Source organism: Nylanderia fulva, unplaced genomic scaffold (assembly GCF_048542155.1).
Source record: "Nylanderia fulva isolate GAGA-0341 unplaced genomic scaffold, ASM4854215v1 Scaffold25, whole genome shotgun sequence".
Taxonomy (NCBI): Eukaryota; Metazoa; Arthropoda; class Insecta; order Hymenoptera; family Formicidae; genus Nylanderia; species Nylanderia fulva.
The window spans coordinates 382,982-408,739 of NW_028190314.1; the positions used below are offsets into that span (position 1 = coordinate 382,982).

At 35.0% G+C, this 25,758-nt stretch overlaps 1 protein-coding gene and 1 long non-coding RNA gene across 4 annotated transcripts in view; one reads left to right on the forward strand and one right to left on the reverse strand.

The window, feature by feature from the left end:
* LOC114944622 (uncharacterized) overlaps positions 1-25,758 on the reverse strand; it is a 109,284-nt gene that overhangs the window by 78,584 nt on the left and 4,942 nt on the right. The window lies entirely within an intron of this gene.
* Positions 449-10,452, forward strand: LOC114944837 (uncharacterized). 3 transcript variants are annotated; one of them, XR_014924829.1, is made up of 4 exons: positions 449-738; positions 816-956; positions 2,053-2,288; positions 10,206-10,452. It is a non-coding gene; the product is annotated as an uncharacterized LOC114944837 (long non-coding RNA). The 3 variants fall into 3 exon arrangements; XR_003822277.2 differs by lacking the exon at positions 10,206-10,452 and having other exon boundaries at positions 2,053-4,894; XR_003822278.2 differs by lacking the exon at positions 10,206-10,452 and having other exon boundaries at positions 852-956; positions 2,053-4,894.

Genomic DNA, 25,758 nt, shown 5'->3' on the forward strand with positions numbered 1-25,758 from the left:
TCACAATTTTTATTTAAAAAATATACATCAATGTTGAAAAAAAATGTAAAACGACTTGTCAACTTGAGAACAATATATTAATATTATTGTAGAATTTATTAATATAATAAAATTCACAATTTCATAAATACGCTCTTATTTTGTTCGAAAAATTTCTGCACGTGCGCTTATTTTTCGCAATTTATTTCCAAAAAAATTGCTCTCCTGCTCCGCGTAAAAAATGACGTCTGGCGTGAAAATCTCATCGAGATAATACAATCATATATATATATATATATATATATATATATCAAGACGAGTCATATCGTTCGCTCCGATAACCTTCTCGGCTTATCGCGCGCGCGAGACGCGAATCGCGCAGCTCCTGTCTTAAAACTCACGGAGAGATGTCAGCGGCTGATGCGGATACGCGTGATCATTTTGCAAATTCGCCAGATGTAAAGCTGCAGCGACGGTCGCGGGCCGATATCTTGGTTTGTGTGGCAGGTCGACTTGGAAAAAGACAGACCGTTGTCACGCCAGACCTACTTCGCGACAGTAACGGAAGTTTCGTGACCAATCAATCCTTCGATTCTTGTTCAAGAGGTCAAGAATTGAAGAATAAATTCATTATCGTTATCGTCCGATAATTAAGATCTGCGATTAAAAAAAGGAACTTGATTTCTCAGATTTTCAAGATTATATTTATATAATCCAGCCTGCAAATATTCTGCTGTCTAGTCCAAAAAGGAGATTAAAGTTAATTATTGAAAAAATTTTAGATCATTAAACGATTATTCTCTCTCGGATAATTAAGATAGTTAATTTTGCTTCAGACACCGGATCAAAATTGTGCCGTTTTTTTTACGCAGAGTCGACGCAAATTCCATCTATTCCAACCAATTGGCATAGAAAAAATGGGGATTTTCATGGATCCGAGGATGATTATTGCAGGATAGAACGAACATCGGTATGTGGTAAGCGCGGTTAGTCATTTGTAAAAAAAAGTAACTTATTACAGTTATACTAAACGGTGTTGTTGCTGGTACTCGCGCGTATAATATGAGATGTCCCATATGTAATACAAAATAATACCTTCGATATCGAGACGATGAAAATAATATCGAAGAGGCACGCCAAATTTTATGTTAGATATAGGATGTTTAAATCGACTTACGGGATATGCGTAACAAATATGATTTAAAGCTTCGTTTTTTTAAATAGACATTATAGAATCTTCAAATTATATTTTTTAATATTTAATCTCAACTTTTTTTTAGAGCTTTTTATATATTGAGTGATACAATAAAAGTGATTTATTTTCAATTGTCTCTATAAGAAAGAGAAAGAGAGAAGCAGAATTTGAATGAAGATAAATAAAGTAACTCGTAAGAGTGATATATGACAGATGTTACAATGGCATTAGATAATTAATTTTAGGGGATGTGAAGAAATGATTTCTGCGTGTTCAATTATGTTAGCGTATCATTTATGACGGAAGAAAATCAATACCCATTACATATAACATTTGAAATCTTAACATTATTTTTGTTGCATATTTTATAAACTAACCGTGCCATCATTAACTCTCGCTCATTTTTAACACAGTTGAAAGGTCTCGGTATCTTTCGCAAATAAAAAAATCGCCGAGGGACATTGCTTTCCTTCCATTTAAAATTTGTCGGAACATATATATCGATAGAGGGATCTATAATGTCAACGAACGCGTTAAAATTAGAAGTCAAGTAAGGGCATAGGCTAATGAAGGAGCGAAAAGTCTGCCGCGACACCTGGGCCTAGAGAGAACGGACAAGCGAATTCACGTTGTCCGATCCAAGGCGATCAAGTTTTCGCACCCACCTATGTGCCACGTCACAAAGTCGGCGTTCTCCCTTCGATCGCGTATATATAAAAGCTAAAAAGTTCCCGCTCTCTCTCTCTCTCTCTCTCTCTCTCTTGCCTTCGCGCTCTTCTCCCTTTCGCTAGCCCCGATCGACTTCAACTCCGCGAAGGGTCCTCTCTCGGTGGCGTAGTGCCACGCACCCTGACATTATCTCCCGGTTTATTATATAGGTACCTGGTGGCACGCGCCATGCGCTCCGGCCTCGGCAACAGCTGCTCCTGCGCCCGAAGACCGGAGGTGGATGAATAAAGTGAGAGGCACACCTTGCTGCAGGCGCGTGCCGGCAGCTTTCAAGATGTGAATACCGCGAGATCCTCCGTCTGTCTGGGCCGTTGATCTCGACCCTTTTATCTCCGGGAATCGGAGACGGTGAAACGACCGCCGCCGCGCCGCCACAGTCATATATGTATGTATATACATTATATTATATACATTTGACGTACGCGCGATGCGACGCGACATCGATCGCGAGCGACTAATTGCCTGCGTCAATCGATCCATCAGACGCGTGACGAAGGCATCGTTTGAAAAAAAAAAAAAAAAAAGGAATTAGTACAAGCGCGTAATTATGCAAAAAAATTATTTCTTATTTTCTCTCTTGCGAAGCCAACTCATAAACTTTTCGATGTGAGAGGTAGATCTGTATTCTAAGATTTCATATTTTGTAAGTTGTAAATTACACATTTATGAAAATTAAGAAATTAGAGTATAAATGAACTGCAGAAAGAGTATGTCTTGTTTGCATGACAAAAGCATTGTTTAAAAAAAATTTAGTAAAGGTGCGTAATTTTTTTACATGAAAGGCGGATCTAATTTTAAGAGTCTAAATTTCATATTCGAATCTTAAGCTGTAAATTGCATATTTATGAAAAATAAATAAATTAGAGCCTAAATAAAAAATGTGCGAATAAATATATTTGTATGACGTGAAAGCATTGTTTAAAAATAAATAAATAAAATAGTAAAAGCCGCATAATCTTTTTTCCAAAATTATTTTCTCTCTTGTGGAGCTAGCTCAAAAATGTTTCTGTATCAAAATTCTATTCTAAATAGATTCAAATTCCTCGAATCTTGTAAAGTTGCAAATTACATATTTCTAAACAATAAATAAATTCGAGCATAAATAAGAAAATGTGCGAATAAATATGCTCTGTTTGCGTAAATGCTGAATATAATCGTGATCGGGTCAACAGCATTATCGTTTGCGCTCGAGATAGTCGTCGTCCGCGCATCTGCAACCGCGTACCATCTTGCAGATGCGGAATGCGTTTGCGCGTGTGTAAAGAGTTAAGAGTGTTCTTGTTACGACGCGTGCTGTTCATCCTGGAGTATGTAAGGCGGCACCTGCTATCCGAGATAACAATGCGCAGCCGGATCAGACTACGTCTGTATCTTTTTTCCTTTTTGTCATTTGAAACGATGATCTTTCAAATATGTCGCCAAGCTGATACCAGGTATTTTTTTACCGTTAAATCTCGATAAACCTTGCGGGGAATGTATCACGAAGAATGAGAACGCATTGCGATCATATTTTATATCGATATTGATGTGTTCGTAAATTATAATAGCTGATAAAATTATATTTTTCAATAACTTGACAAAATTAATGTAAATCGAATTGACACCTATATATTAAAAGAGTGATATTGAAAAAAGAGAAGCTCCGAAATATATATAAATATATATAATAAAATATCATACATATTTTTTTAAGAAACTTATTATATGTGTTAAGAAAATTGAGTTTAAAAAAGATTAATTTATTGATAAAGATAACATATGCGCTATCTATTTTTTCTCACAAGTTGTACTCGTAGCTATTTTTAGAAATATTGTAATCACCTGTTGACGCTCTTAATACGCGAGGATACAATGTGTAAACTGCTTACAGCCGTCTTCAGTAGCAAAAGAGTTAATGAAAGAGGAGATAAGTATCAACAGCGCGCGTCCTTCATCCGTTTTCTTCTCCGAAATATACGTGTTTTCAGTCTCATATCGATGTATGTGTATACTCGAGTCAGTATTCACAGAGAGATATCACCTGCTGCGGTCGATAATATATAAAGTGAAGTAAACTATCATGAAGACAAAGCGTCATCCCGAGAATTGTCATTATTCTCTGTTTTATATCTTCTCTGTTTTATTTTTATTAAATATATTTGCACATTTTTCGTGCATTTTTTTTTATTTAAGCTCTAATTTATTTATTTTTCATAAATATGTAATTTACAGCTTATAAAATTCGAATATGAAATGTAAAATCTTAAAATTAGATCTGCCTCTCATATAAAAAAAAATATTATATTACATTTTAATTTATTCTCTATAATTTCTTTCTATATTTTCTATAAAACATAATCTTTATATTTATTCTCTAATATATTGTATATGTATAAGAGATATAAATTATGTATCGTGAAAAGAAAAACATTCCAATTATTCTAGCAAATTTAACGTACCAATTTATTTCTTATTAGCTGTAATTATTAATTACACGTAATCACACGTTATCACGTGTTTCATTCCACGCAGAAATTTTTAACGTTTTACGAGTTATACGAGTCAGCTATTTTTTTACACGTTTTTTATTCCCGTTCGTTCGCATCTTCGTCGAGAGCGGATGGTTCCGACAATAAGCTAGTGATCGAAGGCAGCTGGACCTTCTTCGAGTCATCTGCCTCTGTAGCTCGCGATGCGATAACTATCCCCCTACCCGCGTCGGCTACATTAATGGATATTTATTATCGTCATCGAAGGTGGCTACTCAAAAAGGCAGCTGACTCCGAGAGATCGAAAGGATCAGTCGTAAATGACGTAATCAAAAATTGTGGTAATCATAAACCGTATTTATCGCAATTTCATATTTCGTTTTATGCTTCACCGTTCCACTTTTACGTGATTTCATGCTAAATAATTCGTATTAAATTTGAATTTTTTAAATATTAATATTATATTTGTGACATATTTTCTTAGAAGTAGTTTTATATATACATTTATACATAATCTATAATATATAACTGTAATTTTTTATTTATATTTATAATAAAACAGTTCCGCCAATAAATATATATTGTATATATAGGTTATTTATGAAAATAACCTGCTAAAAATTTTGTAATAAATATTTAAAAAATATATGTAATAATAATAATAAAGTAAATTATTTTATATATATGTATGAAAAGTGATTTGTCTCTTTTGAAAATAGTGATAGTTAAATAATAATCCGATGAAAATTAATATATTGATGGTAACTGCATGTTATCACATTTGATATGCATATCCATATGTATATCTCATTTGAGAGAGAGAACCTCCCTTTATCATCGCGTGTACAAGTCCGTAAAAAATATGTTTCGATACAAAAATAGATTTCATTCAGAGCGTGAACTATTAAAACAGAGTATGAGAAGAACATACAAGGGGATGAAAGACGAGTCTCAGAAATGGCTCTAGACTTGTTAGGACCCGAGGTCAAAGTATCTAGATTTACAATGCAACGTTAAATATTCGTAGATCAATAAAAACACTGAGCTCTTGTGCGTGTTCGAGTCTCTTGTGAATGTATAATTTTTATCAAAATTAATCTTTTTTAATGAATCATACTTTTCGATTTAAGGAAATTTTTGGTTATAAAGGTTCTATACTTAAAAAACAAGAACATAGATATAAAATCAAACGCGAGAGAGAGAGAGAGACTATATCTCGCAAGCCGTGATAATTAAAGTCGCACACGCGACCGGGATTTTTGCATACGTAAGATCTCAGACGCCTCTTTTTTCCACTTAGTTCGCCTTTTAATAGAGCCGCCTCTGATGACGGCATCATGTCAGCCGGAAAGGCGCGGGTGGGAGATGTTGTTCTCTCCTAATATTGGTGTCCCGTGATCAGATAGGAAATTGCATAGGGATGTTTAACGAGGGGGTAGAGAGACCGGGGGCTAAATGCCACGCTCCTAAATGTCAAGGCAGCATCCCTTCGGGGTACCACTTAATACGGGCGCTAACCCACGTTGCGGGCTACTGAATGTGCACTGCGTCACGTTACTTTGTCACGGTACAAAGTCATTTTTATCCCCCGTGAGATGAAGCAGGAGGGTGCGGATAGGTGTGTCCTGTGTGCGCATCGTGAAAGATATTTGACTCACCACCGATTTCGTTACAGTTCGTAAGATATAATTATATGTGCATGTATATATCTGCTATATTAAAACGTTGGAACATAAATCAATTTTTTCACTTCAAAAAAATTAATTTATTAATATTTAAAAAAAAATTAAAATTAACTATAATTCGCCCTTTTATTCTTATTACTCGTTATTTTTCTGTCTCTCTATCTCTAATAATTATAAAAAATAAAAATATTATATTTTTATTATTACATTTTATTGCGCTCTTTTGTTCATAAAAATCAAATTCTGCTCTGAAAAATAAGACCTCTTTCTATCTCTAAAATTATTCAAAAATACTAATCAAATTTTTGTATCATTATTATACCAGGAATATAGATATATAATTTTTCATCGCGTTTTTCTCTAACATACACGAAACGTATGGAATGGTTTACCGCGTATCCGCTTCATCGCGCCGGATTGTAAAAGCTCGCGAACATGCCATTTAATGCGAACGGTGGTGCTGGTATCGGGTTGAAGTATCGAAAGGAGCGTGTATCTATTAGCGCGCAAACGTGTCGCGTGGTCGATAACGAGAGAGAAAGAGGGGAATCGCGCGCGCGGGTTGTTCATCGGACACCGTATATCCTGTTATCCGGCCCCGCTGCAGAATAGCAACGTGCATCGCGCGGTTAAAAAAAAAAAAAACCATAACAACGCGCGCATTGTGATCCCGGTGCAACGCCGGTGAAACATCTCGTTTCACCGCGCGTCGCGTTACGACGCCTTCGACGGATGCGGAGCTCTTCTTCAGTCTCCGATTCAATACATGTAGGTAGATAAGAGCGATCCTATCTCCCTGCAAACTAATTCCTTTATCAATCGAGGAGCGGTTTCCTGTTTCTCGCGTTCGAAGAATACAATCTCGCGCTTGTGTGTATAAATTCTATCTGACAGCGCGAGATATAGACTTGTCATTAGCTCCTCATGTCGAATATATGTCGAGAACAATCGGGAGAAAAATATGCAAGATTATTTTTTAAATTGAGAGATTTTATCTAATTGATATGATAAATAAATTAGATTGTTAAATGTATAATGATAAAAAAATACATACACATTACTATATTATTGAACATGATTCTATTTATCTTAACTCTGTTATTGAATCGAGATTTTTGGATATGACATCTCATATTTTTCGTATCTTTAATCTGAAGGTGCAGATCTGGAATTGTAAAGTGGAATTGATATCGTAACGTGACTTTGCGTCCGTCGGTATGCAAAACTGTGCGGACCGAAGTATTACTGATGAGTCAGACAACGACGTGGAATGTCGCTAATGAGTCGCTCTTTAAAGGAAACGCAAGACCTACACACCAAAGCGCAGTGTGAACCTTATATTCCGAATAATTTCACTTTTGGAAAAATACGTGGGCAAAAAATATATTATAACAATATTAAATTTATATATGTCAGTTTTTTCAATGTTATATTTAAATATATATATATATATATATATATATATATATATATACTTTTTTACTCTTTCAATACGTAAAATTTTGTCTGTAATTATGTAAGTTTCGAAAGCTAAGCTGTATTTTTTAAATTAAATTTGCTCGTTATATTGTTACAAATAACTCTAATTATATTTTACAACGAGATATTATTGTACATTATAATATATGATATTATCGCACGATTATATATATATATACATACGTTAAAAAGAAATTAAAAAGTGTGAAAATACGGTTAATTAGAATAATTTAACAATGATATGAAATAAACTTGAGAACAAATTTAAGTTCACGCGCTACGGTTGAATAAAGGTTCCATTTATCCTGTACGACGTTACAATTTAGAAAGGGGAATATTTATGCCAATGAAGAGAGCGCAAACACACAAGATTTATATGCGACGTACCATATTGCTATGAGAGCGGTCCCAATTAAAATCACGAATCTTAGAAGATAAAGAACTCGGGAGGATTTTTTCACGATAGACCCTCTCTCTTTTTTTTTCTCTCTTCCTCTCTCAAGATCTCGAGGCGGTCCTCGAAGCTCGGATAAACGTTGTGTAAGATATCGTAATCATAATACAGCGGTACCTTGAATTCGCGTGTTCGTAACTCGTGGGAACTGGTGTAGTATCTTTCAAGAGCGTGGGTTAGAAGTATTAGTGTTTTACACAGAAGGCACACAGAACAATGCACAGGACTGTCGGCGTCCGTTCCGCATTGCTGGCTACGAGAGATCATCAGCATCGGTTGCAACCGATACGAGAAAATCAGCTGGTTATACCTTCGAACTCTCCGATAATAATTTGTTGCCGCGCGATAACTCGCGCGTCGAATGATTCTCTGTAGAATATGATTATGAATTTCTGCCGAGAAACGATAATGATCGGCATTACGAAATCAAAAGTATATATCTTGCGTTCATCGCGTTAAAACGAGACGAATTATCTCCTATTCTTCCGAAACCCGAGATAAACGCAATTACGATCGTGATATCGTTAGTGACAAAATTTTTTTTTTAATATTTTGTAATATAAATTATATAAGATAATTTATTTTGCCTTTACGATATTCTTAAGCAAATACAATAAGTGAATATTATCGCGTAGCAAGTCAATTATTAAATTGTATATTATAATATCAAAAAGAATTTATATTATTACATCTCTCTCGGTAATTTCATCTGAATTTTTTACTTTCCAATCAAATGGTCAAATTAAACATCGACTAACAATATCTATATAAAATATAAAAAATTCCGTAAGAAACGAGATATAATTTCGTAATGATTTACGTTCAATGTTTATAGAAATAAAATTTCCCTACTGAACGAAAAAGACGTGATTAAAAAACGCAATATAATTAATTCCGCAAATGAGTTTGACATTTATCCCTCTCGTGAGGCTGTTCTTGCATAAGTGTTCTCTCATTACTCAGATTGTTTCGCCGCATATATATCGTGATAAAAATTACGTCTCGGTTTATTTTTTTTATTTTTCTTGCGCTACATCCAGAGGACGCGTCGTCGCGCGCAAACTTACGCAACAAAATATCATCCTCTCGCGGTCGCGCAGATCTCGAGATTCATCATCGTCGTATATACGATCCGCGCACAACGTCGCAGTATATTTCTCGTATTCCCCTATTACGCAAATGCCAATTCGTTTTCCTCCTCCCTCGCGTAACCTCGATTCACGTGCGCATCTCTCTCCTCTCTCGGCCCGGGGAACAATGGCGCCATTACGGCTACGGGCCTCGTCATCGTACTCACGGGTTTCTCAGCACGCCAGTCGGTGTTACCGCGATTTTCACGAAAGCTGCACGTACAATGGCTTCGTGTTCCGCCCGACAGACGTTGTTTGAGACGCGCGCTATCGATTATTCGAAGAACGATAACGCGTGATGCATTACGCGATAGCTTTCTCTCTCTTTCTCGTCTCTATACGCTTTATACTCTCTATATATAGATATTTAGAGCGACTAAATTAGATGTTATTTCAAAGAAAGCATATCGATGTTATAGAGTGTAGTTGATGTAGAGAAGATATTTTTTACATCCACTATTATTTGAAATAATTTTATCGTGTATACCTGTATATATATATACACGTATTTTTTATATATACACATATAATAAGTATATATATATATAGACGCGGTATAATTATTTTAAATAATATATTCGTAACATTTATTTTCTATAAACACCATATATATACATGTGGTACATGTACATGTCAGAGATATGAAGCTAAATATAAATTGATAAAAAAGGCCAACTAAAACGAGCTATCTTAATTCAAGATGTCAAACAAAATGTATTATTATATACGAATAACTTGTCTAATGTGTTTCTATTCGTAATAATAAATTTTGATACCTGAAAATTTGACATCCTGAATTAAGGTAACTCGTTTTATAGTTGGCCTTATTCTTTTATCAATTTGTTAATTCATATGCGAGCCAAAACTTTTATTATAAATTTAAAAAGACAAATATACTCTGTGATTAAATACGTAAAAATAAAAAATATTAATATATTTTTCTCTGATTCTCTCTAATATATTATTTATAATTAATTTTTTAAATTTATTATAAATTTCTCTATTTTAAGCATTATTCTATTTTAAATATTTCATTATGTCCCTCGAAAAGTTACGTTTATACCCGAACCACATTTTCTTCTCCAGAATGCGTTAGCGAACTGTAACGAGGACCGTTTGTATTCCACGGAAGACACTCCACGGAGCAGAGAGAGCCACCGAGGTCCCCGGTTATTGATCGGCGCTTAGCTTGCTGGCCGGTTGATTTTACTCCGGCCGGAGGAGGACCATACTGAATGTGTGTCTGTGTGTGTGGCAACGGATAATGTTAGCCTATAGCTGTCGGAACACACACACACAGACACGCTCACACATACACACACACACACGTATATCTAAGCGCACGTGCGAGGCCGAACCGCGCCACGGAGGGCTCCAACTTCAGGCCGGAGGATCCGATGTAGGTGCTTTCGTAGCCAGGGCAACCCTGGCGCTCGTTCCACAGCCGCGTAACCACACCCTCGATTCATCAATTTATTATTCATCTAATGACTGTTCGCGAGCGCGCGCGCGCGCGTTTTCCTCCCCACGCGCGTGCATTCCTTCTCTCGCGCGATATGACTTCTTTTTTTTTTTTTTTTTTTTTTTTTTTTTTTTTTTTTTTTTTTTTTTTTTTTTTTTTTTGAAGCCTAGGAACCGATCGCGCGAGGTCTTGGAAAAGAGGGTACGATTGCAAGTGTGTAACAAAATAATTGTGAATTATTTTAAATTATAAAAGAGTGTGATTCAATTATTAAGTTTTAGAAAAAGGACTTTTTTCTCAAAAAAAATTTGTTGATATTCCATGTGCATAAAAATTGCACGTTTTAGGAGCATTTCTCTTTAAAAAAAAAAATATATATATATATATATATAATATATTTGCTAGGCATAATGCACTGTTTTGAGTTATAATAATTAGTAGGGAAATTATAAAAAAATTAACTAACTATAAGGGAAAAATTCAAGCAATTAAATTAAAGGCTCTTATGTTTTGTATGAAATGTATACATTATACATATGTATATCATTTTATAATTATAAAGCTTATGGAGATAACTCAATTGCAATATGACGCAAGTAAAGTCACATTCTTCTCACGTGGAACGTGACCGCGAGAACGGAAAAAAAAAGATAAAAAAGAACCAGAAGCGATCGATACACCCATGACACCTGAGACATTGCAAACGCGATGACATTACGATTCCGTCGCATCCCTGACCAAAAGGTTAGCCAGCAAAATGATGAGAGAGATAAAGAGAAAAAGAGATAATATCGTGATGACTTCTCCGCGCGGAATCGAATTCGACACGAACCTTTTTCTCCCTCGTGGGCGCGTTTTCGTGGTCGTAACAACAGCCGATCATCATCCTCCACCCTCTATTTCACGTCCATCGCCGTCGACCATCATATACCCGGGATGGGGACGGCGCGGCGCCGAGGTACGAATGCGAGAACTTACGGGGAAGCCCTAATGATCGAGCGCTTCTTCCTCGAACCCCAGGAATCTGATTCGATCGAACGAAAGAGAGAAGGAAAGAGAGAAAGGGTCAGAGAGGGTGGCCGAGGGAGGAAACAGGGCTCTCCTGGATGGGCGGGTAATGGTCGGATGGGTGGTCGGTCTGTAGGCTAAAGTCAGATCTCCAAGGTTTCATAGGTGTGTTGGGCACAAACAGTTGCCAGGTAACCGACTAGGGAGGCAACCGGTCAATACCACGAGCTCTCGGGCTCACCTCTGCATGAGCTGAAACGTCACCGGCGGCGGAGAGAGAGTTGCTCTCTCCACCTGTCCCACCTTTCTACCCGCGCGCGCGTTCAACCTACCCTGGCTCGCCCCCGGACTCGCACAGCGATGAGGCAGCAGCAGCACCACCGTAGTCGTCGGTCGTCGCGTCCTCCCTCCATTCTTCCCTCTATCGACCGCCGCAACCTCCGCGTCTGATACTCGATAACGACGGCGGTTCTGTCCGCCTCGTCGTTTCCACGTTTCCCGATAACTGCCCCGGACCTTAACTATTAACGTAGGGAATGTTATTCTCTCCCTTTTCATCGGTTGTGACCGATAACGTTCGTGGAAACTGTAATGTAACGAGCCAGCTGACGTTCCGCGAACGTCGGGTTATCTTTTTTCAAATAATCATTCTTTTTAAGATCAACTATGTGGAAAGTTGTATCTCTCTCAAAAAAATCGCGTCAAATTTGCTTCATAAGATTCATCCCTCCGACTGATGGAACCAACGTCTATATCGAATATTCTATCAATTATAAGTTATTCTCTCCCTTGTCACCGGTTGTGACCGATAACGTTCGTAGAAACTAATGTAATAAGTCAGCTGACGTTCCGCGAACGTCGGCTCATCTATTTTGAAATAATCATCCTTTTTGAGATCAACTATGTGGACACTGAAAAGTTGTATCTCTCTCAAAAATTCGCATAAAATTTACTTGATAAGATTCTGATATCCTCCCGACTGATGGAACCAACATCTATCAAATATTCTATAAATTATATTCTCATAAAAGAAAAAAATCGGATATATATATATATATCTGATGTGGTATGTCGTATAAGAGCATCTGATAGGCTGATAAATGATATTTCAACATGCAAAGAGTATAGGAGCAACGTCATTTTTCCTCCGAAGAGAGGAAGTTTTCGATTGACAGGCGCGCGATGTTCTTCTTCAACACGTGGTAGCGTGTTATTAAAAAGATCCGAGCCGGAATATTTGACTAAATTTTCAACGTCAATGTAGAATAATATCAAGGCCGTAGCATAGATTTTTCATAACATGCGAACGTGGGAGAACAGGCGGATTCAGCCACGTGGTTAACATTTTACTTGGGATTTGTGAATAGTGTATATGCAAAGAACGAATATCGGTATATATTATACATGTATATATTGATGAGTACACATTACACAAACAACTCTATGTTAAATTAATAGGTAATAACTGATAACCGATAGTAAATACCTACAATGTAAATATGCATAAATTAAGAGTTTAACAAGGCTCTGTAATATAAATATAAATTTAAAGTGTAAGACAGGCAAAATAAGAACCAAATCGCGGATGACAGTGCGTTATCCCAACAAAACTAAAATTTTTTCGTTAGAATTAAATACCTGTGCACAAGGCACCAAATTTGACCAAGTAAAATTTGGTGCCTTGTGCACAGGTATTTAATTCTAACAAAAAAAATTTTGTATAGGTCTCCCCGAAAAGGGAGACCTATACAAATATATTTCCCGCTCGAAAAAGTATGAATGAAAAACTCGATAACTTAAAACTCGCATAATTTTATCTTTTTCAATTCTTTTGTTTTATGCTATTAAGATGGATTCGAAATTTAAAAGCTAATGAAAGACTCTGCGCTTTGCGAAGATGTGATAGTAGTGCAGATAAAATATCTTTCAGAATTCGGTGCATAATACTTCATAAATTCGTAATATTTTTTATATATGACTGAGAAATCGAGAGCAAACTAACAGCTTTTATTTAACATAAAAAAATGCGCTTTTTTTGTACCTACTTTTTTTGTATGCATATAAATGTAAAAGTAACCACGATCCCGTTTATACATGCATCGTATATCGCATGCATACGTAAATTCTTGTTGTAACTTCGGCCATAAACCTACCCGGTGGCCTACTTCCAAATTTTACGGTTGCCAAATCTCCCTTCAGCTGATCTTTTTTATCAAAGTATCTTGAAAATATATCGATATAATATATTTTTTTTCATATTTAAAATGTCTAAGAATTCATTTAACAAATTGCAGATAGAGAATTCCTGCACTATTATTTTAAATAGAAAAATTTATCTTTTATTTTTTACATCTCTTATCTCTTACAAATAGTTATTTTATTTTGTAACAAGCTCGAAATATATATTATATGTTTTTTTGTTGATCGCCAAGATAGAGATACCGCATTGAACGTCAAAAAATAAATATCTAACGATTATCTAATTTTTAGATCGTATTTCAGTTATCACGATTGCTTTTATCAACATTTATACTTTATTGCCATTTGTTGTTTTTCCATCGTTCGCGCGCGCTACTTTGAATATACTGTATATCTTTCACATACGTCAGTACATTGCGCGTCCAGCCACCAAGCTAACTCGTTACTTGCCTGTTCGCTTCTCGGAATCACAACCACAAGATACCCTGCGCAAGGAAGCCCCTGGACGCTCAAAGGGGTGTTCTCGTTCTACTCATGCCTGGTATCAAGCGCTAACGATTTTCTATCCGTATTTTTTCGTTTTTACACAGATTGTATCTGCGTAAGATGGAAAACGATTCGACTGACTTTATGGAATAAATGTGACAAAATTACAGAGATTTAGAACATTGCAGTATTAATTTATATCAGATAAAAAGCTCATTTATTGCACTTTATCTTGTTGTCGTAATTCATATTTTACAACTTATGAATATTTTTTAAATTTATTAAATACGTTTCATGAATTATATGTATACGCGCCCTGTATGTGCCACGTATATAGAAATCTTCAAAATTTTTTTAAAGCAAAAAATAATATATGTAAAATTAATTAAACATAAAATAATTAATTTCAAAGTTAAATTAAATTTATATTTATCTACTTAATTATATTTTATGTAGGTATATATTTAGATTCTATATTCTCAAGTTTCGAAAAAAAATTTTTTCAAAAGTTTCAACAAATTAATAGATGGACAGTTATGAATATTATGTACAGAGATAATATCAGTTTTATAATAAATCCATTAAGCAAAGTTTTAATAAGGAAATGTTAATCTAATGAACAATCCTGCAAATTCTCAAAATATAGCATGCTTTTCCGATACTATGGTAGAGATAATTAAGATAAATTCTTTTCTCGGAAGAAGGTTTAATATTATATACAGCGTTTACAGCAGTTCAGAAATATTTCCTGGAAACGTGTCGGAGACTAAAGAAAATCCTTTTCCAATCATTTTCTAAAAGTTTCTTAAATAGCTACAACATTTTTCAAAGAACAAGAAAAAGTTTTCCCTCCTTTTCTTTAAACAATCTTGTGTTATTTCCAATAATTTCTTTTGAATAATTCTCTTTTATTCTGGATTGGCGATCAAATAAGAATCGTTCTTTTTCTTTTCTTAGAATAATATTATTGTTATCTAACCAAGTTTAAAATTTATCGTAAAAAGCTTCAGATATGTTAAATATTTATACACTTTTAGATATTTTCCAATATTTGTATAATTAATCATTTAATGACTAAAGTATTTATATATTATAATTTACACAAAGAGAACTCTAGAATTAATAAAACTTTAGACAAAAATTTATACGCAATCTTCGTACAAACTCTTGTATAAGCATAGATGATCGTTCTACGATAGTCATCTTTGAATACAAGATTGACATTTATGTGTGTAAGAGATGATTTGTCGGAGATATTTTAATATAACACTATATTAGTTATGCATATAAAATATCTAAAAATATATAATAAAATTAAATTGTGCGATAACTGCGTCACTATATATAAAATTCTTTTTAATATAGTCATATTTCTCTAAGGTTTCTGAAGATTAGTTAATTTCCTTTAGATTGCAGCCGATTATAGCCTGTACAATTTTAAATCACAATGCTCTATACGTTACATAATTTAAATTATGAGCTAGAAATATATTGCCTGTTTTGCAAACAAAACAATTAATATGTCCACATAATAATAATGGATTACAAGTGACTCATTATGTGCACTCGGAGACGCCGAGTACACCTTTCTAATCTCATTGACTATCTTTTGATGGTAAGAGATCGCGACTGACGCGGTTGTTACGCGAAGGTAAGGTGATTGTTAAGATGTGGAAAACGCGTCCATCGGAGTAGAAATAATGACAATTTTCTCTGTGACATAATCAAGGAGCCAGCAATTTTGAAAGCGACACTTCTCCCTCACGCGACTCTTCCTCATAGTAAAAATTATTGCGACAGTTACAAAAAAAGATCAATGCTTTTTATTATTAAAGCTATTTTATAAATAATATATCTTAAGAGAGGTCACACAAATATCTCTTAATTTATCATGTAGTGTAATTTAATCTTTATATATGTATACCAAAAATTTGGTAAAATTAATGTATCATGTTGAATATCATTATTATTAAACTATGAAGAGTTACGTTACTATTATAAGAGAATAATGTAAAAAAATAGTAGAAAAATAAAGAATTCTGATTTTCAAGCGATAACGAGATGAAATGACGCGTTTGTATTGTACTTTGCTTTCCATGTCAGAATGTGATTAATGGCGTAATTTGAAAAAAATCAATACATCAAAACGGAAATAAGAAATTGGCGTAATGGGCTATTTACGAGCAAATATGCAAACCTTTATCGCAATCATTAGGTGCCTTCCGATTTCCAAGGGGCTGATATTTTTGTGTTAAAAATTGTAATATAATTTGCTCTAACGAGTTGATCTTATGTTGCTCAATCGATTCAAAGACTTCTACATAATTATTATAAATTTGAGAATTTTATGATCAAACGATATATATATTTTTTCTATATATTTCTGTATATTGTTTAAAATATAAAACATATTTTGTGCTCAAATAAAATATCTTTTTAAGTAGATGCAAATCGTTTTTGTTCTATATCAGTTTGTCCTTTCGCAGAACGACATAAGCGCGCCAATAATACATTTTACAGTTGCAATTGCTTTACTTGGGTACAGAAACTTTAGTACTTTAGTACGCGGATTCCCTCGATTCCCCTTTACACAACAGCGGCAGGTTTATATGTACATGTATGTACCCGCGGGCGAGTCGATCTTCTCTTTCTGCTCTGTGTACATCCGCACCTCGAGTTCGTTCCTCACCTGCACTCACCTGTCTTCCGCTCACTTTCCTTACCCTAACGTGGACAGCGCTCTACTTTTGTTGCATTTAAACGATGCGACTCGCGCAGTGCCATATATACGCGGAGTTTTCACGTCGTTTTCGGTCAGAAATACCGGATACAGTCCCGTTAAAAGATTCTTTCTTATCGATTCTCTCCTCCGTTCTCGTTCCGTATCTCGTGTATCTCGCCCATTAATTATTTAATTAAAATATAAAAATTACGAGATTTTTCTTTATCACGAGATGACGTAAAATTATAACAAAAATTATAACTTATACTGCCTTATAGATGCATATATGATACTTCGAACCTCGGATGCGATGTTTTTGTACAAGGAAATATATACATGTATCACAGAGATCGTATCTATCTCTCTCTCTCTCTTTACTCTTTCTCCCTTTTTCTTTCTCTCTCATTATCCAAACTAAATTTTATATATCAGTTTAATGAATGCACACGTGACTCCGTCGTAGAGATCGTTGAACCCAAGGAGGCGCTGACAGGACAGAGAATCCCCCCCTACATCACAAAAGAGTGCCGAATATACAGGGTGCTCAAAGAAAGCTATATACCTATATATGTATCAGTAGCGAAGCTGCATTCTTCAAAAGAGCGGATGTTTAACTTAATATACATAAATACAAGTTTTTATATTTAATTTAAAATATATTTTATATTCTTAAAAAAAATTGGAGTATTATGAGAATTCTCGTAAAAATTATTTTTAATTATAAAAAAATTATTTTTTATAATTTTTAAATTATAAAAATATATCTTTACAGTCGTCTATATATTGAGAATTTTTTTTAATCCATTCTACGCAACGAGAGCATCGTGGAACATATATTCTGCAGTCTTTGCATTTCCAAGTTTTCCGCGATACACCATGCTCAGCCACCGCTAATGAGGGAAATTGATCAAGATGAAGTTTCTCACGCATCCAGGAGCTTTTCTTGTAAATCTCCGCGTTTCGCATTTCTCATTCACATCCAACAGCAATGTGCCGGGCGTGTCGACGTCTCGCACGCACACAAGTAATTCTTTATTACGATTGCTCATTGCGCGATATTCTTATCGTACCGAAACCGTATTCACCAAAACACAAAAGAATGACGCAATAAACGAAGAATGATTGTCAAATCTCCGAAATTTCATGTATGATAATTCTGAGAGAGATACATCTTTTACATATTTATACTTTCAATTAAAAGTTCAATCAGAAATATACTGAAAGAATGAGATAGATAAAAAAATACTACAGGATTTTTAGCTTTTTAGAAGGATAGCTTTTTACAAGAATGTTTGAAGAATTTTTGAAAAGACTGGAATTAAAAAAAGACAATTTCAAAAACTTAGAGTCATTCTCTGCACCTGAAGTATTCGTGCATGCGATGCTCTTGATCTTGCAAACGTTTCGAGCTGTTTATCTGATACGACGAATGTCACGTTTGCTTACGAATGAAGTAACGAAGATTCGACGGTTTTGATTTGTCAACTAAATTTCGCGCAATGTGATCTGCTACATTTGCTTTACGGCATTGTAATTATAATCCTCGAAGGCTTCCTCGAATTCGTATAGAATACCACTTGCTCCTCGAGAAATAAATCTCGCGGATGAAGTGCTGGTAAAACACAACAACCGATTTTTCTATAATTCGTCGTTCTGTATGTCTTAATCTATTAATGTAAAATTTAATTAATATATGTATAGAAATAAAACTTTTCGCGAGAGATATTCTAAGTAAGCATAATGCAATCAGCTGATTTTTACAATATTTTCAAATGCACTTTGCAAATAACATATATGGTTTTTAATTTAATGTTCTATTTTGATATAATTAGAAAAATAGAGTAAAATATTAGAAGAAAAAAAAAGAAACATATGTATTTACGAGATTATCTGAAATTTCTAGGCTTTCGATTACATCGTACAAGCGATTCTTGTGTTATTTATAACTTCACAAAAAATGCTTAGCCAAACACCTGCAATTTCACAATGAGGTCAAAAACAAGCTATTTAGAAGATGGTACGTATTTTCTTCTAAAACCGGATCCAGATTGTTTGCGCAAATAATTATTGATTATTTAAAATATATATTTTTAATTATTATATGTGTATCAAATAAATGTGTAAAAAAGAAATCAATAAAATAACAATAAAGTAGTATAAATTATTTTTTCTCATAATATTTGTCAATTTCTATTCAAGTTCATGTTGTTAAAATAATATCTCTAGCCAAATTTTTTAAATTTCATATTAAAATTCAATAAACATATATAATTTTAGAGGAGAGGAAGGATACGTCTATAGAAGTCCGTTAAATACAAGCTTGATCGCATGGCTGACTCGAGAATAAACGACGCTAGTCATGAAATTAACATGCATATATATTCGATCGTTTAGAAGCCTATAGAAGATCGAACGAATGCATAATAAGGAAGAGTGACCCTTGATTTACCGATCTTTCACCTCTCCCGGCCAGGTGTAAATTATTCATTAGACTTTTCGAAAATTAATCGGTAGGTTTATTCGGAATATTGACTTCATCTTTTTTTTTTTTTTTCGTTCGAGGGATAAATTAAAACACAAGTTGTATACAATAGCATGACAAAAAGCAGAAAGGATTTGCGACGTCTCGCACGTTTAATGAGTTGACAAGGTTGCTGCGAAAGGGTTTCCAAGAATGTCTAGAATTTGCGACCTTTGTCGAGAAAACAGCGAGCCGTAGATAGACGCGCAGTACGCAGATGCATAGCTCATGTCCAGATGTATATCCGTGTACGTCGTGATACGCGCGCATTTACGTGCATACACGCGTGTGTGGGTCCACCTGAGTGAGCAGACGAGTGAGTGAGCACGGAGGAGAAGGTGTCTCACATGGGTGCCTCTGTTCCCTGCAACACGAGTCCCACAGATGGGGGAGACATCCGGGCAGCTGACGTTCAAATGAAACTGACTGACTGACTTCGGCTTAACCGACTCCACATCCTCCTTCGATTAAGGAGAACTACGTCCGGAGAGCCTGGAGAACGCCCAGGACAGGGGGATTTGCGCGCCATCAAATTATTTCGTCGATATATATATATATATATATATATATATATATATATATGCCTCGGACTAAAGTCGCGCTGTCTGCCTTAAGTATCCTGCTTAAGTATTCATTGTGCTACTAGTATCGTGGGAAGAAAAAGCGTTTTTTCCCTCTTTGTCCGGTCCTTTTTCGTATTCCGAGATTCTGTCACTTCAACAATTTATCGAAGATTTATTTCATCTATGACTACGAATCGATCAGATACAGGATTAATCGCGTCCAATCTTTTGCGCAATATATTAATTCTTTGATGAACGATAATTTGATGTCACAGTAATTTTTATATCATTATTTTATTTCATATACTAAAAATGTGCGAATAATAAGATGTAAATGAGAATTTATATCTTCTCTGTGTTATGTACATATATATATATTTTTTTTTATTATAAATTTCCGATAAAAAAACTCAATTAAAGATTTATTATTAAATTTTATTTCCATATATTTATATTTGTAAATTTCTTTCCATATATAATTTTTGTGGCAGATATTTAATCCCATCTTTCGAGAGTCAAGTGTCTCTTACGTATTTCTTAAAGATAAAAACTCTATTGGCTTCGAGCAGTCGCAAGCACGTGATAATCGAGTTGCTGAGTGACGAAAGATCATCTTGCATCTATATTTTCCCTGAACACTGGAAATCCGAGCGAATGTTTGTAATATGAACGATGCTCCACAACTTTGCAGATTGGCATTTGCGCGCTTGTTATCGTGTTTTTTTATTAATTAAAGACAAAATATATGCCGAATCTAAAACTTATTTGAAAGAAAAGATTACTCACGTATATCGATGCGATTTTCATTAGAATGTCCGACTTACAATTTAATTTAATTAAACATGGATTGTCGTTATTATAACTCGTATACAAAATTACATTTGCAATATTTCTTTATATTGTACTTATACCGTGTTGTTCTAAATTTTTCACATCTTTTTAAAAATAAAAACCATTTACATACATTCAGATATATCGCGCGAGTGTGTATATAATTTCCCGTCAGTTAATTGCGAAACTTTATCGTGGAAATCAATAATTCTCTACGACCATCTCGATCTCTATATACCTTTACCTCTAAACTTGTAATCAAAACGTCTTATCGTAATAACAGCCTCGTTAAGTGAAGTTTTATTGCCATGTAATAAGTTGCAATTAGTAATACGGCCGGCACGAAAAATTACTCAGGTTAAGCTTTCTCGCGTCGTGAAAACGTACGTATAGGGTTTGTCCGCTAAAATTGCGTGGCATATATAAGAGCTGCATGCGAGCACGCAATACACCGCGCTCTTTCAGGAAATTTACCTAGCCCGAAAGGAAGATATCAATAAGACACTAAGGCCCTCGTGTCTCGTCTTAAAATCGCGCGCATGATCGTGTAATTCGTGTAAACTGATGCGCGCGAGTTGAACGACTTGTAACCCTAAGCGTGGCCGATCAAAAGCCGCTCATCGTCTCATTACGCATCGGATTTTGCTTATACAGTATATCTTCGTGATGAGCCGCATTCGCGAATAAATTGCGTCTCGAATGAAAGCCGATAAGAACACGGGAATGTCATGTCGCGGAGAATCTCCCTTGGAAAGAAGAGCCTTCATCCTCTCGTTATTAATTGCCTTTTTATATATAATTTGGATACGTGGCTCTCTCTCCTTTGCTCTTTATATTTTTCTTTATATTTATAATTAGCGTTTATTAAATTCAAAAAGATATATATATAAAGAAGTTTATGAATATAAATCTTCATATTAATTTTAGTTGTTCCTATTGAATTCTTACTCATCTCCAACGATGAGGCGAACGCGCAAAAATTTTGAAAGGCTCTCTCTTGTCTCTATCGAAAGGAACACTCGTCACTCGGAGCAGGATACGTGGCTCTTTATATTTTTCTTTATATTTATAATTAGCGTCTATTAAATTAAAAAAGATATATATATATATATAAAGAAGTTTATGAATATAAATCTTCATATTAATTTTAGTTGTTCCTATTGAATTCTTACTCATCTCCAACGAGCAAACGCAAACGTGCAAAAATTTTGAAAGGCTCTCTCTTGTCTCTATCGAAAGGAACACTCGTCACTCGGAGCAGGATACGTGGCTCTCTCTCCTTTGCTCTTTATATTTTTCTTTATATTTATAATCAGCGTTTATTAAATTCAAAAAGATATATATAAAGAAGTTTATGAATATAAATCTTCATATTAATTTTAATTGTTCCTATTGAATTCTTACTCATCTCCAACGAGCAAACGCAAACGCGCAAAAATTTTGAAAGCCTCTCTCTTGTCTCTATCGAAAAAGGAACACTCGTCACTCGGAGCAGGATACCGTAGGGCACGACACGAGCAGAGATGGTGCGCCATTTGTACGAGGGGAGGACAGAGGAAGTAGATAAAAAAAGAGAGATAGTGTACCCCAGGGACGGGGAGTAGTCCGCAGAAAGAGAGGGAGAGAAAGAGATACGGAGCAAGAGGGAAAAAAAGAGAGAGATAGCGAGGGGCCGCGAGCTATAAAGAGCGAGTGAGAGGAAGAGGTCTGTGAGACTCGCGTGAGGGCGAGCGGGATCGAGAGAGCGAGCGAGAGACAAAAGGGAGGGAACGGATAAGAGGAAGCGTGGGCACTCAGGTGTGACTCTCCCGCGGGTTCTCCTGCGCGCCTCTCCTTGCCAGCAGCAACAGATACGCGGACCTTGGTCTCTCCCCGCGCGCGTCCGGAAGTGCTCTTTATCTCTGTCGGTCTGTCCCCTTCGCCCGTATATATACGTATTGTAAGTGCGTGGCTCGTCTACTCTTCTCGCACGCACACGCGCGCGCGCGTGACACACGTGTAATGTAACGTGTAACGTAACTCACGAAATCGCTGAACCACCTCTCGCTCCTTGTTCTCGTGAGATCTCGAAACGGTCTCTCGCACCCTCTCATTTTAATGAATTTTCCGTAATTACGGTCCCGCGAATTATACTTGATGAGATTCTCCCCTATTTAATTTCATTTGATTTTTTAATTCGCGAGAGAAACGGCCGCGACAAAATATAATCTTAATTCTGTAAATGTAATTACCTACTACTTTAGGCGTTTAATCACGGAACGTTAATCGCATTTTTCTTCATAGCGGATTATCTTAGGAATATATTTGGCTTCTTCGCACTCTCCTTTTTTCTCTCTCTCTCTCTCTCTCTCTCTCTCTCTCTCTCTCTCTCTCTCTCTCTCTCTCTCTCTCTCTCTTTCTCTCTTTGTTAGACCAAAAAAAATAGAAAAATTATTTTACATTTTAATTTTCTACCTTAGCTTTTGACGAAATTAAATATAATTCGCGTAGTGCCACAATTTCTATTTAAATTTGCAAATATAATAAGATGACAAAGTAATAATTATATTCTTGAATATATTTGATATAATTGTTAAATATAATAACAACAGTTAAAATATTTCGTGGCAACAGAATATCAAAAATTTAATATACACTCTTCACGAAGAGAGTTTTCGCTAATATATTTAAACAATGTAAAAATGTATGTATATATATATACATTTATAAAATTTTAAAATTTCTGCGCTTAAAACTCAGCGCATATCTTTAGGTTATCGAGAAAAATTATGAGTGCTTTACGTCTCCCAGTGATATCAGATAAACAACGTGCCACCCTTTACTTCATATCCCGGACATCGACTCAACGAAATTTCCTGGTGTACACGGACAATCGACACGACGGTTAACAACGGGTGTGCGTAGCAGGTGGTGCGTATATATACCAATACCGAGATATTGCAGGGTGTGCGTGATACGTCTATATCTAATCGCATACATGGCTTTGCAATATTTGGTAAAAGAAAAAAATAGAAAATGCCCATTAAAATTAATAAAAACGTTTTATTTCTATCGAAAATTATGTTAAATATTGAATTAATTTCGCATATGTGTATTCTTTCAAAAACAGATATTCAACAAAAATTATTGAATATTCAGCGTTCTTGAATTTCTCTTCCAAAAATGTAAATGTAATGAATGGATTAAAGAAACATTTTAAAGTAAATAATGTCTATTTATGCGCAGAGAAAGTGTTTAGAGAGACAACTATAAATAATAGAAAAAATTATTTTTAAAAAATATATTTTTAAAAATTTCCATAAAAGTATAAAGCTATAATGGAATAAGAAAAGAAACAAAGTCGAGGATCTAATGAGCATAGGTAAACGTAAAAAAGCAGAAATAGTATAATCGTGATCCAACAAGAGGGAACGTAATAGTAATATTCATGCAGTTTTGAGAAACTTCCGCTCGTTTCGTTTCATGTGTAAACAATAAAAGTATGTATGTAAGAAAGATTGTATCAATTTTGTTTATGGATCTCCTTTGCAAAGCATATGACGAAAAAAAAACGTATCACGAGAGTGAAATACATAAATGGTACGGTGGAAAAGTTGCTTCTCCGGTCGGTCTTAATCGGATAAAGAGATCAACATGCTGGACAAGCTTCCCGGCTTTCCTAGCTTCTAGTCATGTAACATATAACATACAATAACGCATAATATAAAGCGCTTAATTTAATTGTTTACAGTCAAAATTATTCACACGTGGAACAAATTAAGTGCTAAAATGAAAATCTAGGATATCACATATTTTTCCTCTTTGATTTCTTAACTCTGTTTACGATATGATATATAATTCCGCACATATTATATTTTCTCAAATAATACAAATCGCGAAAAATAAAATTCACTCAAGTTATTTTTAAAAAATTTTCCTGATATAATTCAAAAAAATAAAATAGGATATAATTATGTCTGTTAATAACGCCGGATGAATATTTAATTTGATGAAAATTCTCTTACGAAATAAGAAAATATAAGTCAGTAGTTCGCTCTCCAATAACTTAAACTAAAAACAACATAGAAAAGATCGGCATAAAGTACCGCGATACTTTTCTATGTGTAATAAAAATGCATCTCCTCTCTCCGCGTATAATATTAAAACAAGGTAAACTGTTAAATCGTTACATTCCTTCTCGGTAAGTCACGATTAACATCTCCAGCGTTACCATGACCGGGGAACCATGAGGGGCGGATCGCGCGAGCAAGAGACGAGGGGACTAAAATAATTACGGGAAACCGAGGTTTAGAGAGCACCGAAGAGGAAAGGAAGAGAGAAGAGACGCAAGAAGAGAATGAGGGGCAGCGAGCGGCAGAGGAGAGACGAGAAGAGATGTCCGGAGAGAAGCAATGCTAATTCCCGACTCGGAGAGTGAGTCGGGAGCCTCCAAGAGGTTTCTCACCTTCTACGGTTTCCCTCCCTAGGGCCACTCCTAGGGTCGTTCTCGTCGGGGATGATTCTACTTTACACAACGTCGACTAATCCGTCGAGTTCGACTCGCAATAATTGTTTAATATAATTTTATAATATATCTCAATTGTTTATTTAACGAAAGAGATAATGTGTTCAATATTAAATTTTAATAACATTATACTTCTGTATTTGTTGAAAAAGAAGTTATATTTATGGAATTTAAAAACTAGGCTATACATAATAATTATAAAATTTAAGAATATGTCTCTTGTGCATATATATATGTATATCCGTGTGTGTGTGTGTGTGTGTATTAATTTAATTGAAAAAAATTAAATAAAATATAATTTTTTAAACTGTTCGTTCCTCAATTAATAACAAGAATGCAATAT